We start from the raw sequence: 17,221 nt of genomic DNA, 5'->3' as shown, positions 1-17,221 counted from the left end.
AAGTTCGAATTCTTCACACATTTTATCTGGAATATTTTGGCAATGTGATTGAAGTGCCATTGATAATGCACACATAATTCTTGGTCCCCTCCAGAGGAGCATTCAGCTTCTCCTACTGAAAAAGGTCTTTATTCTCAGTGGGTCCTTCCAAGAGAAAATGGGAGGGGAAGTGACAGAAGAGAAGGGTGGAGATGGGAAAGTTGTCTTCCTACTGGGTGGACCAGATGGGCTGTTGGGTTACATCAATACTAGTGCAGAAAGGCACAGGGTAGTGCCATAAAATGGTTTTTTAAAAAAGGAAAAAAGTGAAACCCATACCCTATCAAGTGGTGCAGAGAAACTGAGATAATGAGGGGGAAATGGAGTCTGTAAAATAATGTGAAACATTGCCTATATGGGTCCCAATGTGCATCTCTGCTGAGTTGCTTGTGTTTACTGGTTTTGCTGTCCTGGTACAGAGACATTGGCAGTTGGGACTTCGGACCTGAGGAAATGAAGATAGTGAAGAAGAAGCCTTGTCTTTGGGAAATAAACTTATGAGGGCTGAATTTTCAGGGAAAATGCCCAGGATAGACCCAAGGACCTCCAATATTTAAAGACTGGTCCTCATGCAAACAAAGGCAAGATCTCTTTCTCTCTCCTGGAGACTGACTGCAGATTGCCAACAAAGGAATAGACTAGGAGGTATCTGCAGATCATCTGCCTTATGTTCCTTGGTTTAAAATTCTTCTTGCTTTTTATATTTAATTTAAAAAATAAAAAGCCTGGGTATCCCTAATGAAGATACAGAATTGTTCTCATGCAATCACAAGTTCTCTGAGGAAAATTATTGAAGAAATAGTAACACCTCCTCTCCCTGGATGTGGTTCTGAAGTTGTGCAGTCGGAGGAGAGCTGTGAGTGTGGACAACCCTGCGTTCATCTGACCTGTTGACTGAGCAAATAATGCTGGTTCTGGGGCTCAGAACCATTCACACAGATGAAGAGTTCTCTTTCAAGTGGAAGGCAGGAAAATAATGGCTGGGGAGCACTTGGTAATTCATTTGATATGGAATAAAGGGAGAATAAAACCTGACTATTTTATGGTATCCTGTAGTTTCAGCCCAATGTGGCCACAAAAGGAAAAAGAAGAGAAGAGAAGAGGGAGGTAGTCACATTTTGCAGTCCTTGGTAGGTAAGCTGTTGAACGTGATGGACAGTTGGGGTCGAAGGAGATATATAGCCTTTGGTGGAGCTTGGGAAGAGTAGTACTTGATATTCAGTGTTAAGGTTTCCATTTGTGCATTCTAATTCTGTCAGTAAGGCATTTTTTTTATGTTAAAAAAAGAGTGAAGAAAGAAAATTTAAGAAATGGAAATTCAAGATTGCCCCTGAAATAGCAAAATATACCCTTCGGTGTCAAACCTTATCCCCCAGAATGATAATTAGGCTCTGTAGAAGGATGGGAGCTAACACATATGGCATACCAGGGACCTTGCTTGGTTGATAAAAGTAATCACAATTAGTCCTCATAACAGTGGGAAATGATGATAACAGTAGGTAATACTTTTTGAGCACTTTTTATGTGACAGACTCAGTTCTAAGTGCTTAAGATTTATTAACTCCTTTAAGATTCAGCGCAACTCTTTGAGTAGGCATTTTTAGTATCCTCAATTTACAAATGAGTAAAGTAAAACATGGAAAGGTTAAACATGCCCAAGGCCACACGGCTAGAAAATGGCAGAGCTAGGATTTAAACCCAGGTAGGCTAGCTTCAGAACTACAACATAGAGTTTAGCTTCTATGTCACATTTCTTTAATTTTTACACTGTACACTTCATTTTAAGATGAAGTAACTGAGGTTTAGAGAGATAAGTGGTGTATCCAGTGTTTAAAACCAGTTCTGTCTTGATCACAAAGCTGATATTCAACACAGATCTATTCCCCGCTACAATCAAGCCAACTAGGTATCACCCTTTAAAACAGGAATCTTGGGAAGTTACATACTTATCTCGGAGGTGCACCATCTTTTCTTATTTGGAAATTATTTAGATGCCAATTTACAAGCCAAAGATAAAATTGGACTTACTACTGAAGAGCCACATATTGTTCTTGAAATCAGGTAGGGTAAGTGTTCTAACGTTCTTTTTTTTTTTTTGGCTATTCCAGGTCCTTTGTCTTTCCATATATAAAACTTAAAACAAAGTTATAAATTCGTTTTTTTTTTTTAAATCTGTTTTGTTTTCCACAGGGATTTTTTTTTAAGTTTTGGTCAATGGGATGAAAATAGAAGTGTCAAGTTCAATTTCCAGGAAGTATCATTAATGGAAGTGAGGAGGTACTAAGGTCTGAATGTTGATGTCCCGAAAAATTCATATTCTGAAGTCGTAACGCCCTAAAGACAATGATATTAGGAACTTGGGCCTTTGTGAAATGCTTAAATCATAAGGATGGAGCATTCACTAATGGGATTAGTACCCTTACAAAAGATTCTCCAGAGAAATCCCTTGCCCATTCCGCCATGTGAGGACACAGAAAGCACTGGCTTTGAACCAGGAAGAGGGCCTCCCCAGAATGCAACCATGCTGGTGCCCGGATGTTGGACTTCCAACTTTCAAAATTGAGAAAAATAAATTTCTGTTGTTTACAAGCTACCCAGTTTGTAGTATTTTGTTTTAGCATCCCAAATGGACTTAGACAGAGGTGAGCCCTTTTTTGGTTCTTTCTTTTCCATGATGGCTGAAGTGCTGATAGGATAGCTGAGTTCACACAGCGATGTTTAACCCTGATGTTGAAAGAGACTGAATCCATGACTCCCTGGAGCTCTGAGCTTGCCCTGGTTGCCTACCTACAGATTTCTTTTACGTGACAGAAAAACAAATAATATATTGATTAGCCACTAATATTTTGATTTATGTGAGCCTCAGCCAATGAAAATCCTAATTAACATTCTGGTCATCAAATCGGGGAGAAAAAGAGTCTCATTGTCTTGTAGTAAAACTACCTATACCTAGAAGAACTTTATTACTTAGTGGCCTGCCCGCAATCACTCCATCTTACTCTATAGATAAAGAGTGCTATGTAAATTAGCCCTAACCCTAATATAGGCAAACCTCTATTTATTGTGCTTTGCTTTATTGTGCCCCATGTTTTATACCATTTTTTATAAATGGAAGGCTTGTGGCAACCTTGCATCCAGCAAGTCTATTGGCACAAACAGCATTTACTCACTTCGTGTCTCTGTGTCACATTTTGGCAATTTTTGCAATAATTCTGTTCAAACTTTTTTCATTATTATTATTATTATATTCATTATAGTGATCAGTGATCAGAGATCTTTGATGCTTCCACTGCAGTTCTTTTGGGGCACCACGACCATGCCCATATGCGATGGCAAACAACTGATAAACGTCGTGTGTGTTCTGACTGCTCCACCAACTGGCCATTTCCTAGCTCTCTCCCTCTCTTCAGGCCTACGCATTCCCTGATACACAATTACATTGAATGTAGGCCAATTAATACCCCTACAATGGCCTCTAAGTCTTCAAGTGAAAGGAATAGTCACGAGTCTTTCACTTTAAATCGGAAGCTAGAAATGATTAAGCTTAGTGAGGAAGGCATGTCGAAAGACAAGACAGGCTGAAAGTTAGGTCTCTTGCACCAAACAGTGAGCCAAGCTGTGAATGCAAAGGAAAAGTTCTTGAAGTAAATTAAAAGTGCTACTCCAATGAACACATGAATGATAAGAAAGCAAAATATCTTCATTGATATGGAGAAAGCTTCAGTGGTTTGGATAGAAGATAAAACCAATGATAACATTCCATAATCCAAAACCTAATCCAGAGCAAGACCCTAACTCTCTTCAATTCTATGAAAGCTGAGAGGGGGTGAGGAAACTGCAGAAAAAAATTTGAAACTAGCAGAAGTTGGTTTATGAGGTTTAAGGAAAGAAGCCACCTTCCATAATGTAAAAGTACAAGGTGAAGCAGCGAGTGCTAATATAGAAGCTGCAGCAAGTGATCCAGAACATCTAGCTAAGATAATGAAGGTGGCTACACTAAACAACAGATTTTTAAAGTAGATTAAACAGCCTTACATTGGAAGAAGATGTCGACTAGGACTTTGAGAGCTAGAGAGAAGTCAGTGCCTGGCTTCAAAGTTCCAAAGGACAGGCTGACTCTCTGGTTAGAGACTAATACACAAGTGAGTTTAAGTTGCAGCCAATGCTCATTTACCATTCTGAAAATTCTAGGATCCTTAAGAATTATGCTGAATCTACTCTGCCTGTACTGTATAAATAGAACAATAAAGCCTGGATGACAGCACATCTGCTTACAACATGGTTTACTGAATCTTTTAAACCCACTGTTGAGACGTAATGCTCAGAAATACTCTTTCCTAAATATTACTGCTCATTGACAATGGCCACCTAAGAGTTCTGATTGGGATGTACAAGATTAATGTTGTTTTTATGCCTGTCAACACAACATCCATTCTGCAGCTCATGGATCAGGAATAATTTTTACTTTCAAGTCCACTTATTTAAGAAATACATTTTGTAAGGCTATAGCTGCCATAGATAGTGATTCCTCTGATAGGTCTTGGCAAAATAAATGAAAAACTTCTGGAAGGGATTCACCATTTTAGGTACCATGAAGAATATTTGTGATTCATGGTAAGAGGTCAAAATATCAACATTAACAAGAGTTTGGAGAAGTTGATTCCAACCCCAATGAATACTTTTGAGGGGTTCAAGACTTCAGTGGAGGAAGTAACTGCAGATGTGGTCGAAATAGCAAGAGAACTAGAATTAGAACTAGAGCCTGAAGATGTGACTGAAGTGCTGCAATCTTATGATAAAACTAATAGCCGAGGAGTTGCTTCTTATGGGTAAACAAAGAAAGTGGTTCCTTGAGATGGAAACTACTTCTGCTGAAGATGCTGTGAAGATTGTTGAAATGACAACAAAAGATTTAGAATATTACATAAACTTAGTTGGTAAAATAGTGTCAGGATTTGAAAAGATTGACACTAATATTGAAGAAGTTCTACTGTGGGTAAAATGCTATCAAACAGCATCACACACTACAGCAAAATCGTTCATAAAAGGAAGAGTCAATTGATACAGCAAACTTCGCTGTTTTCTCATTTTAAGAAATTGCCACAGCCACCCCAGCCTTTAATAACCACCATCCTGATCATGCAGCAGCCATCAACATCAAGGCAAGACCTTCCACCAGCAAAAAAATTATGACTTGCTGAAGGCTCAGATGATGATTAGCATATTTTAGCAATAAAATATTTTTAAATTAAGGTATGTACATTGTTTATTAGACATAATGCTATCACACACTTAATAATAGACTACAGTATAGTGTAAGCATAACTTTTATATACACTGGGAAAGCAAAAATTCTGTGTGACTCACTTTATTGTGAAATTTGCTTTATTGCGGTGGTCTGGAACTGAACCCGGGATATCTCCAAGGTATATCTACACTTCCTGAAATTTAGCTTGATTGAATCTATCCATAAAATCTCCCCCAGCCATCACTGCTAAGCAAAAGTATGCCCTATCACAAATGAACTTCCTTTAACTGAATGTTTTCATTCTCTTCTCCCTTATGCAGTCCTGAGTGATTCATTCACTCACACACGTATTCATTCAACAAACATATATGAATGCCTACCTTAATGACTGTCTTAATCTGAATTCATCTTTCCAAAAATGTTAGATGAGGTGAGAGTTGCCTGAGACCAGCCACCAGACTCTAGATGACCCTCTTGCGAATCTATACCTCACTTCCACTTCGTCATTGTTTTGGCACTACCTAAACATAAGGAAAAAACTCAGTTACCAGTTCCTAGTACTGAGCTGGAAAAGCCCTTAGAGGCCACCTAGTCCTACCTTCTTATATTAATATAAGTGAACCAAGGCCATGACACTAGAGACATCCAAGGTTACAGAGACAGTGCCAAAGCTGGAACCGGGACTCAGATTTCCCCAGCCCTACCAAGTCCTTTGTTCTTTCCTCGATCCTTATTTCCTTCATTCACACTTAACTCAAATACAAAGATTACGTATCTGTTATTTTGATTAGAAAATTAAAATATATATATTATTTTAAAAAACATCCCACTTAGTCAGTGTCAAAGAGAGAAATTCCACTTGTCTTTGAATTTATTCTTAGTTTACTCAGAAGAGTGAACATGCTAGCAACCCAGACTGGAACCTTTTCTCTGGCCTTCAAACCCTTGGAATTGAAGACAGTTAAGTCAGGTGAAAGTCACAAGCTTACGTACAAGGTAGATTTTCAGCGCAAGTTTCTAGCCAAATGCATTTTGCCTAAGGTCAATTCTCAGAAATTCCTCTATTATTCCACCAGCCACTCTGTGTGTTACTGTTCTCTAAAACTGTGCCAGCGAAACTGAATTCTGGCAAGGACAAAAAAGAATGCCTTTATCTCTGTTTCAAGGTGATGCAACTGTCACCTCTAATAAGCTGGCAGTTTCCAGAAGAGAGCTCGTGCTTCCGACCTGTGACCCTGCTCTCCTGCTGTGGAAACAGCTGCCAAGCTCACAATTCATTCTGTCTACTCAGGGAGAGGAATGAAAGCACTTTAAATTTTTTAAAAATTAATTAAATTTTAAAAAGAACACTTTCTTTCTTTTTTTTTTTTTTCATTTCATTTACTTGTCATTTCTATTCCTAAATAATGGTTCAGGGACAGTATACCCTTTGTGTGCTTTTCATTGATTTTTTTTTTTTTAAGCAGACTACTTTTTTGTGCCTTGGCGTTATTTTCAGAAACAGACCTGCCTATAATTCAAACATTGTGGACTCAGTAACCGCAGGTGTCTTCTTGAAATATAAACTCTTAGTACTTTCTGGGTCTCATGCAGCTTTGGAGTAGTGACTTGGAACAACCTTTGGGTATTTAAACATGGACTCAAACCCTGCTATCTGGTCCTGGGAGTGGAAGGTAGGGAGAGTTTATCCACGAGTACTTTCTTTCCATTCTCTGACCCAGCAGGTTCTGGCTTTAGTCACTCCACTGAAAAATGACAAAGCAGACAGGAAAACCAGAAAGCTGGTATGAGTCCTGACAGCTTGGGTTGAAGGCAGCACTTTAATTTGTAAAACTTAGAAATTAAAATCAGTATGCATGGCTCATTGTATAAAAATAAAATCATGGAGATATATATATAAAAGCTTCTGTTCTCTGCCTGGGCAAAACAAACAAGGTTTATGAAGGCTGAAAATGCTGCAAAGAAAGCAGAAGCAAACTTCAAAGAAAATCTCTAAAGAGAGACAAAGTAAATATAAAAAGTTCCTTAGGTTTGGGAGTTAAGATTGCCCTAAGAAGTCACATGGAGACTTTAATTATTTATCTTTGGACATCTGTGAGCCTGACAGAGCTGCCAAGTTACAAGAATAAAACACCCTTTTATTCTTAAGCAAGTTAAATAAAAGGAAGAGCAAGCACACGTAGAACAGAACATCAGAGTCACTCTTTCTTCAGGAAGTCTGAATGTTTTCCATTTTCCTACAAAGACCAAAATGTACTGGAATGACGCTGCACCTGCAGGTGATAATTCCAGGGCACCCATAGGCATGGGAGTTAGGATAGAGGAAATTAAAACTATCATACCTTGCCAGGTATGGTATATGCATAGCTCAGTAGGGAGTACTGTTATTTTGCTTTTCCCATGGTCCAGGGAGGGGATATGTCCAATCGGGATTTGGTTTGTATAGTCTTAGCTTTGAGTTTTTCAACTTTCAACTCACAAGCTTTTTGTCTATGCTCAGATTTGTGGTCCACATTGCTGTTGAAACTGTAACCATTTTCTTGATTATCTGAGATTTAAAAAGGTGTGGGCAGCAGATGTGGGAGCCATAGACACCATCTTTTGGCTCCCTGACGCCGCCATGAATAGTCCCCTGCGAGAAAGGAGGAGCTCTAAATCCTACCTCTAGGACAGAGCAGGGCATAGATGATCAAGGCAAGAAGGGAAGCAGGGGTTTGAGCAAGATGTAATGAATGTGAGAAGTGGAACACTTGGGTTGCCTGGATCAAACCAGGCTGAAGGACAGTCATAGAGCCGAACTGCTGAAAGGGTCCAATGGGATCATCCAATTCCAAATCTTACCTGATGTAGGAATCCTCTGTTCAAGATTCCTGACAAATGGTTGGCCAACCTCTGCTTATAATTTTCAAAGATAATTCTGGTAGACAGCATTGCAGCACTCAGATCCTTCCCCAAGAAAGGATTTAGCAACTCAGCTTCAAGGAATGTGGTTAGCTGATTATCTCCAGCTGTTAGTGTTTTCAGGGTCTGCCTCTGCTTTTGAGCAAGAACAGTCTTCCTTGGCAGTCCCCTGCCATTGCTGAGCTAGGTAGTAGTACAAAGGCCTGGTTATTTCTGTCCAGTATGGGGTCCCTCTCATAAGCAATCCTTGCTTTGGAGTGCTGCATTGGTCAGGCAGAGACTTAGTCCAGCCTGCATCACAGGCTCTGATGCCTAATCTTGCTTTTGCTCCTTTTCCTTTCTCAGGTTTTAGTCCTCAATAAGCCTTAATATATGAAACACAGGGGGGTTTTAGGGTGTGAAATTAACATATGTGATACTAAATGGTGGGAATATGACACTACATATTTGTCAAAATGCATAGAACTTTACGGCACAAAGAGTGAACCTAATGTGTGCAGATTAAAGAAAAATTATTTAGGCGATCAGGGGATCCCAGGATGGGAAGTAGACAGACTATGACAAAACAATCTGACTGTTACAAATGCATGAAACAACTTTACTGAAGGGGCCGAGCAGGAAAAGGTGCTGACCTAACTAACGGGATATGACTGGAGTCTGCAAGACTAAAGGCAAAAAAAAATTGTACACGAGCACTGTAATCTAGCCAATAAAGTCGTTTCCCATGGGCATAGATGTTAACAATTTGATACCAATATACATGCATATCGTGATTGAACAATGAAGTAAATGGATGGCAGATCATGGGACCCACGTTTCTCATTGTGGAAATGGGAGGTTATAGATGCGCAAAGGGAGGTCTAAAAAGATCCATGTGGTAATGGATTAGAGTTGGAGATATCAGTATGAATTCACATTTCACTTCATTTAGGTTCAGATGGGTACATACATAGGTATAAATGTGTGAATATACACAAGCTGTTATATCCATATAAACTTCCTGCTCTATCAGCTGAGAGGGCCCAGGAGCAACGGCATCTCAGTAGGAACAAGCACACTTAGCACTCGCACCTTGGTTTTTAACACCATTTTTCAATAAAAGGAACCAGGGCTACTTGGAGAAATGGTTGATTCTAGGATGGAGGCAGGAACTATATAATGAGCCAGGAGCATCTTAAAATTCTAGAAAGTAAAGAAGTGCTTAAAAAAAAACAAACCGACAAACAAAACAACACCAAAACCCACATTGGTGTGGGCATAACAAAGAGACACAGAAGCCATATGAAAGAATCCCCAATGGCCAAAGCTGGAACGAACTGAGCAATAAAATTAACAAGTTAGTATCGGACTATAACCTGAAGTACAAAATAAATATTCAGGAGTCTCTACTAATTAATATACATAAATGATTTAACAAATAAAAAAATCAAGACGAGAGACAAATCTTCCATGAAGAATTCCAAATAATTGATGTAGATACTCCACCCTCAATTTGGCAATGCTTAACTCTCCATTCTTTAAGCATGGTCTGTGCCATAGTGCCTTCCTTCCGAAGAGTACAGTATGAAAAGAGGGGAAAAGAATGACTTTACAGTGGAGAAATCTGACAAATACTACCTCAGCCAGGTAATCAAGGTTAGCACTAACAGTGACAAGCCATGTTGATAGTGTACACCCTTGATATAATGCAGTGAAATGGCCTTTACTTGTGTGGTCTTCCTCCCAAAAAAATATAACCCTAGTGTAGTCATGAGAAAAAATAAGATGAATCCCAACTGAGACATCCTACAAAATACTGGATCAGCAGTCCTCAGAGCTTTCAAAGTCATCAAAAGCAAAGAAAATCTGAGAAACTGTCAAAACAAGAGTACCCTAGAGATTCATGACTATAGATTTTTCTTTCTCTAACAAACAAAGCCACATGAATCAGTTAGGACCCTGGCAGGTAACACTCTCCAAGTTGAAAGTTTAATAAAGGGACTGTTGACCAAAGTCTGAGTAAAGTGTGGGAGACCTCAAGAGATAGCACAATTCTGCAGGGCTATACAATGGGGAAGACTATGCTTCTGTCTTAGGCCTAAAGGGTCATGGAGATAGAGCTCTGTGGAGAGGGACATTTGACAGACGTTATGGTCTTAGTCAGAAGATGCAACCAACCCATGACAACCCAGCAGGAAAGGAGCAAGGGCAATAGATACCTTCGGATTACTCTCTTCACTCCCTCTGATTTTCCACCTGTGGCTTCCATTGGCTGAACCTAACTGGAAGCCAAATGCGAGGGAACTATTCAGGTGAGCCTCCTGGGCACAAAGGAGAGTGGAGAAGGATGGAGAGTGGCTTTATAAGGGCAAATGGAAATATCCAGCACTCAAGAAGTTTTAATCTCTTCTCAAGACCATCGACGTAACAGATTGGTTTTACGAGATAGAAGAACCCTAGAACTTAGCTCTGTGTCTTTGGGCAAGTCACTACTTCTCTAGGCCTCATTTTCCTCATCTGTAAAATGAAGGGTTTAGACTAGAAAATCTCTGAGCTCTCTTTCAATCCTCCTATAACACATGATTCTAGAAGCAAACTAAATGCCTTAACAGGTTATGGCTGACACATACCTAGAGTCCTGACAGCTGTTTATTTACTGAAGCATATGCAGCCTTCTTTTTTCCATGACGCATCTCTGCATCTGTGCAAGGCTGTGCAGTGCATGCTGGTTACTGAGCCACTCCACGGAAAGGAGCAGGCTGCACTCTCTCACCAATGCAGACATATTATAATCATGCTGGAAGAGGAAACCCGAGACTAGAAAATCAGCCCGGGCTATAGGAGGTGAGAAGGCAGGCAGAAAGGCAAGCCACTAACCCAACAGTCGGGTCAGCAGTCAGTGGGCACGCCTTCTTGTTCCTGAAGAAAACTTGAAAGGGCCTCAGCAGCTGGCAACAGCTGGTGCAGCCCCCAGGCTGGCCCAGTAACCTGACTGGCAGGCGCAGCAAAGGGCTGATGCCAGCAGCCACACAGATGGTAATAATTAGCCAGAAAGTCAAACTATGGAAAGTTCCAAGGGTCTAGGGGAGCCCAAGATTGAACAATGAACATACAAGCTTTCCTCTGCTGCCTTGGGACATTTTGTTCTGTATTGTATCTGGTTTTTCAACTTCTGCATGCTTCTGTTTCTTGAAACCTCTTTTTGAAAGTAGAGGGTGAAGCTAAGGAAGAGAATATCCCTATTATCCCTCCAGGTATGAAAGTACAGAAGGGATAAATCCCCTTTCTCCAATGCCCCCCATAAATCTTGGGAAGCCTGGGATGTACAACAGATTTCCTCCCTTTTCCTAACTCCATCCCTAGTCGTTAAGCTAGGACTCTCCATAACTACTGATGAGCCCCAGATGGGTACTGGTTCATAGTGTGTATGTGATTTGGGAAGAGGTGGGCATCTAAGATGGATCTGTATTCCAGAATCCTTATGCCCTCTGCCACAAACTGCTAATTGGTTCCTAAATTCCATTGTCATCTTGTTTCCAGAATAAAAATAAATTTTTGTTGTAAACACACCCACACTTGGGAGATGAGTCCTTTAAGACAGTTCAGTGCAGTAAGGGCCTGAAAGGCCGAATTAGAGAAGAGGAAAGGGAGTCTGGATGTGAGAGGCTGAGAAGGTGGGTAGATAAAGGGCCACTAGGAAAAGAGAACAGGACAAAGACAGTGCTCTGGGCACTGAGGAAGGACATTACATACTTCACACTGCTGCCTGGAGCTGTCCCGGTTGTGTCTGAACCCTGAATGTTTTGAGAATTCAGTAAGCAGTTTCTCTAACAAGTAACACAAAAAGCTTGCAATCTGGACCTCAGATCCTCAGAAAAGAGTTTGTCTTTCCAGCTTTGAAGCAGTTGACAACTGTGGCGTGATTAGCAGGGGCCAGGGGAGTCTCCCTACTCCAAATGCTTCTCCTCTTCATCATCACACTAAAAGTCTCTCACTAGAGCCATACCTGCATATCAATTCACTTATTAATCACTGTCTAATTGTTTGCTGAAAGTCAAGCACTGGTCAAAGAGGGTTAGGATGAGCAATGAAGCAGAGGGTTAATTTTAGATATGGGATACTGAGGGTATTAGGAGAGGAGCAGGACACAGTGGGAGGCCACAGGTGGGACCTTCTCTGTGTTGTCAGAATTGACAGAGATCCCTTGAGGAAGGAGGGAAAAATCCTGGTGAATCAGGGCTGCTGACAGCACACTGAGAAAGATTAAGAAGACAAGACAACCGGCTTCATGGGTTTACCCACAGCTGGCACTGCCTGGCACAGTTTGTTTGCTTAGATGTCCAGGTCATTTGCATCTTCTGACCCCTGTTCTCCCAAATGTCTACAAGTGTTTTTCTCAGACCTCATGCACCTTATTGCTCCCTCCATTTACTTCCAAATAACACCGACCCTTGGAAAACACTGAGGTTAGGGCACAGTTGAAAATTTACATATAACTTATGACTCCCCGAAAACTTAACTACTAATAGCCTACCGTTGCCCGGAAGCCTTGAAGATAACATAAAGTTGATAAACACATATTTTGTATGTTACCGTATTATATACCATATTCTTATTATAAAGTAAGCTAGAGAAAAATGTTATTTAAAAAATCATAAGAAAAAATACATTTATAGTATTTATTGAAAAAAATCTGCATATAAGTAGACCAGTATACTTCAAACTTGTGTTGTTCAAGGGTCAACTACACAACACTCTTCAAGCAAATATAAATGGCTTAAGTCATAGAGGCTTAGATTTACTAGAGCCATAATGTAAGCTTTAAACACCCATACGTAAACCAGACAGTCCTGAGTTAAAATCCCAACCCTAGCACTTACTAGCTGTGTGTGTTTTTGTGCATATAATTTCCTTCTCTAAATCTTGCTATCTTCATTTGTAAACTTGAGATAGTAATTGTACTCACCTGATAGGTGTTTATGAAGATTAAACAAATGAGATAATGCATATGAAGCACTTGGCGCAAGGCCTGGCTCATAGTAGGTGCTTAATAAATGTCAATCCTTACTTTATTTCTTGTCTAATTTACTTCCAGCAAAGATTGACCAACTGATGCACACTACTTTCAAAATCATTGGAAATTTTATCTAAACTTAGGCTGTGCTCACAAGTTTGTTCTTTGAAAAAGCCACAAAATTCTTTTGTAAGTCATGATCTCCTTACTGTTTTTTAAACAGCTATATTTAGCTCTTAAATTTTATATCTCAGCTTGAAATCCTAAAGTCATCTTTCCAAAAATATGAGTGGTTCAGCCAATGTCATTTAGTCATTGAAAAAACAAGCACTTTTTTTTTTTTTGGAAATAACAATAGATCTAACTGTTGGGACTAATTTCCAGAACTACAAAGATAAATTATACTTCGTTTAATCAAAGGACTGAATTTGGCAAGCCTAACCCTAAAGACTTGTTGTTTCAGTTCTATCTCTTTAATCGCTGAGAGAACATCTAAGCTCTTTCTCACAGGTCCTAAATTGTCTCTCAGGGACCCTGGGTCCTTCTGGGCTGGGGTCCAGGCACAACAGTCCCCTTCCCAGCTCACAGTTGAAGTTGTTGGTTCCCATTTTACAGTCTCAAATGCATTTACTTCTTATTTTAAGACTGCCACCCAACTACCTTAACTACGGTTAATCCAACAACCTCTTTTATACATTTATTGAGTGCTTACTATGTGCCAGACACAGTTCTAAATGTTTTAAGTGAACTATCTTTTTAGCCTCATAATATCTTCATAAATTAGGTAGTGTCATTTTTCATCCTTCTACATAAGATAGCATTGTTTTGATAATTTTCCTCAGATGGCCTAGCTAATATGTGGTAGAGCTAGGATTTGGACCTCAGAGGAGAAGTCAAGTTTATCAGAGATACAGTTTGGACAAGCATCCTGACTACTTTTTCACAGTGGCACCCTTCTTTCCATGGAACATTCTTTCCTGGCCCTGTCACTGTGTTCCTCTCAGTCTACTCTCGGGGGCATCCTTTGCCAAAAGTATGAAAGAATTGTACTTACACAATATCCCTTTTTACCTCTGCCAAACAGAGCTGCAAAAATATTCAAGGCAGTGTACTCAGACTCAGGGGATAGAGCTCTAATCTCGCTGTCACTACTGACTGGCTGGGTGACCTTAGCAAGTTGCTTAATGTCTCTACCTTTAGATTCTTCATCAGCAGAGTGGGGATCAAGCCCAAGGCTGCCTTATAGGGCTATTGTGGAGAGGACATAAGCTAATATGTATAATATGCTCAGCATAATGCCTGGCTCAATAAGAAAGCTGTTATTATTAAGGAAGATCAAGAATAGCTATTATGATTATTAATCATTCGGTCCCTAATTGTGAGCAGAAGTAAGAAGGGCACATTCAGACAAGAGTCAGACAGAGGTCTGGTTGTAATCTAGGCTCTGTGGAGCCCTGCCCCTTGTCTATCCCTGCATGTGAGGATGGGCTCCCTTAGATGGAAGAGCTCGCCTCCTGAGCCTGGCCAGCACATGCTTCCAGTGAGCTCTCCAGAGCAGGAGACATTCATTAAACAGGAGGTGGATGGGGAGAGCTAAGTAAGAGCACAAACAGAAGCAAGCTAGAAATTGCTCTGTAAGTCAGCTCTGTTCCATAGCAGTCATAGTTTTCAGCCTAGACAAATCATTCCTTTTTCCTGGTCAGCAGCTCTGAAAAATTTTCAGAACTTTCTTTCAACTGGGCACCACAATATATAAGTCAGATAAAGATACTTTGTTGGAGGAGGGAAGTGGCTGCTCCTGGAGCACCCACAGGCTCCTGGTTGGACTCATCTCCAAAGGGTACCCTGCGCCCCTGCTTAAGGGTAATGATGTCCTTAGACCACACCTTAAGAAACATTTTTCTAAGAGAAACATGTATATGTAAGACACAAACCCTGCCCTTAGGGAGCTTAGAGTCTAGTGAGCTGGCAGCTACAGTCTTGTACTTCTAGCTAGCAAGTGAGCTCAAACGTCCCTGGTGGAAGGTACAAACCTTAAAAAGACATTGTTGCTACCTCCTACAGAACCCTGAGGCTTTTCAGTTGCAAGGGATCCCTCCATGTTCAAGCTGCAAATTCTCGGGACTGGGAAGAACAATCGCACATTGTTCAACTGCTTCAGTAAAATAATCTTTTAAATTTAATTTACCTTTCACAACACCTCTTTGAGGTGGTGTTATTACTATTCCATTTCACAGATTAGAAAACTGAGGCTCCAAAGTCACCTAGCTAGACAATGCTGGAACGAAGATTCAAACCTCAGTCTTCTTAGTTTCAGAGCATGGCGGCACGGGCTCCAGACTGAGGCTACTCAGTTCAGATCTCTCCTCTGCCACTCACTAGTGATGTCTTCAGCCTCAATCTTCTCAACTGTGAAATAGGGATGATGATGATGACACCTACCACTCTTAGAATGGTGCATGGCACACAGCAAATGCTCAACAAGAGTTAGCGGCTATCTTAGGATCACCAACTAATAGGTTGTGAGCAAAACAATTCATTCTTCTATTTATTTAGCCTAGAGGGAAGAGTGCACGGCAACCTGTAGCTAAGGAGCAAAATGTGTGGTTCAAAGGAGTCAAAGCCATAGGAGTGCAGAGAAAGGGCATTTGAAATGCCACATTTATGACTGCTTCGTAAATTTTCAAGTACTCCTTGTGCAGAAGCCATGCTGAGTTCTGAGTCAGTCCAATGTCAGCACACATGTTACAGAAGCTAGCCTTTCAGTGATGACTGCTGGGAGCATGACGCTGAGGAAGCCAAGGGCCACATGTAGCTTTCTGGTAGAACAGTCATCTCTGCTACAACCAGCTCCATTTAATATAGTAGGGCTCTGCCCATGGATGCATAGGGATGGTGCTCAAGGTACCACATCTCCATGCCTGGAAGGACAGTTAAAGTTGTGTCTCCATCCATGATAGTGGGTGGGAGAGAGGGAAAGAGAGGGCACCATGCAGCCAGAAGAATACATGACCCAGGTCCTGAGAAACAGCTGGACCCCAGTTCTCCATGGCAAACTTGCCTTTTCCTAGACCTTCCAGTTCAGTCATTTCTCTCTGAACGATTCAGTGCTGAGGATACTTATGAATGTTCCTTGACATTCCAAGGACAAAAAGAAAGAAAGAAGAAAGGAAAGAAAGAAGGAAGGAGGGAAGGAAGAAAAAGAGAAAAAAGAGAACGAAAGAAGAAACAAAGAAAATTAGAAAATTCTCAGAATTCTGCCATAACACTCTCCTCGTTAGAACTCAGAATGTGTGCTTCCAGGGACCCAGGAATTAAAGTTAAATTTGGAAAGAGAGTGAGAAAAGAAATGCCTGACCTTAGCTCCTGAGCCTATCCACCCACGACACACACTCATCAGCGAAAATGCCCTCAGCCCAAGACTGAAAAGACAAGAGCCTTGTTTTGCTCAATAAATGTCAAACAATCTCAAGAATGTCCAGTGCCCTGGTCCCTACCTCTTCGGCCGGCGTCCCAGGGTCGTTTCTCTCTGGCTTTCTCATCACCTGCTACAGCCGATCCATCATCTCTCCTTGGGAAGCCGAGCGCCACTGGTCAGGGAGGGGTTCCACGGAAGGAAGGGGAGGGCAGGACTGAGATCATCGACGTGGGGAGGGGATGGTCTCCGAACCAAGCACTTGGTTACAGGGAAAAGGATGTTTTGTAATTTTTGGCTCGAATTTCCAGAGGCAGAACAGGAAATGTCCACTGAAGCTGGGATCTCAAGAGAGATATCCACTAGAGTCTGCCTTGAGAGGGGGACCTTCCCAAGCACCCGAGTGCCGGAGTGCCCAAGCGCCCGCAACTGCGGACCTGTCTGGAACTTAAGGCTCCGTCTGAATCCTGGTGCTTTCTCCCCTTACTCTTTTCTTCAGCACTTTTTTTTTTTTTTCTTAATGAAACATCAGCTTCATTCCTGACATGCTGGAAAAATTTTCCTCTGCCTAAACTTGGCTCAGGAACACTCTCCTTGTGAAAGAATTTCTCCTGTTACACAGTTC

At 40.9% G+C, this 17,221-nt stretch overlaps 1 protein-coding gene across 1 annotated transcript in view; it reads right to left on the bottom strand.

Moving 5' to 3' along the window:
- TACC1 (transforming acidic coiled-coil containing protein 1) overlaps nt 1-16,923 on the bottom strand; it is an 87,074-nt gene extending 70,151 nt beyond the window's left edge. The window contains exon 1 of the mRNA XM_036228740.1: nt 16,679-16,923. The gene's annotated coding sequence lies outside the window, so the exon portion shown is untranslated. The remainder of the gene's footprint in view (nt 1-16,678) is intronic.
- Nucleotides 16,924-17,221: the final 298 nt, after the last annotated feature.

This window comes from Rousettus aegyptiacus, unplaced genomic scaffold (assembly GCF_014176215.1).
Source record: "Rousettus aegyptiacus isolate mRouAeg1 unplaced genomic scaffold, mRouAeg1.p scaffold_m13_p_11, whole genome shotgun sequence".
Lineage (NCBI taxonomy): Eukaryota > Metazoa > Chordata > Mammalia > Chiroptera > Pteropodidae > Rousettus > Rousettus aegyptiacus.
This window is presented reverse-complemented; position numbering and strand designations above follow the sequence as displayed.